A 544-nucleotide genomic window follows, 5' to 3' on the forward strand; every position below is an offset into this window, starting at 1 on the left:
ATAGAACTTAATTAATCCCTGTCAAGTTTTGAATGAAATTAGACCCTCAGATTGATCCTATAAGGCACAATTCATCTTAAATTATAATTGGGGAAAAGATCACAACACTCTCACAAGTGATGGAAAAATTATTATTATAATAATATATTAAAATACTGTCCCATTGCTGGGAATGGATGTCTTTTACTACTGAGTGGAATTAGGCCTTAGTCCACCACGCTGGCCTAGTGCAAATTACTAGACTTCACACACCCTCAAAATTCCTATAGAGAACTTCTCAGGTATGCAAGTTTCCTCACGATGTTTTCCTTTACCGTTAAAGCAAGCGATAATTCACAAAAAATACACACATGACTTTTAGAAATCAGGTGTGTTCCCTTGGGTTTTGAACCAACGAACATTCATCCCAGCAGTCCGTTCCTCAACCAACTAGGCTATCGCGGCAAAATGAATTATTATTAATAAAATTATTTTTGCCACCATTTTATTTCGACTATTTTCTGGTAGTCAGAACACAAGACGAGACGTCACGTGTAAACTCAAT

Source organism: Manduca sexta, chromosome 2 (genome assembly GCF_014839805.1).
Source record: "Manduca sexta isolate Smith_Timp_Sample1 chromosome 2, JHU_Msex_v1.0, whole genome shotgun sequence".
Classification (NCBI taxonomy): Eukaryota; Metazoa; Arthropoda; class Insecta; order Lepidoptera; family Sphingidae; genus Manduca; species Manduca sexta.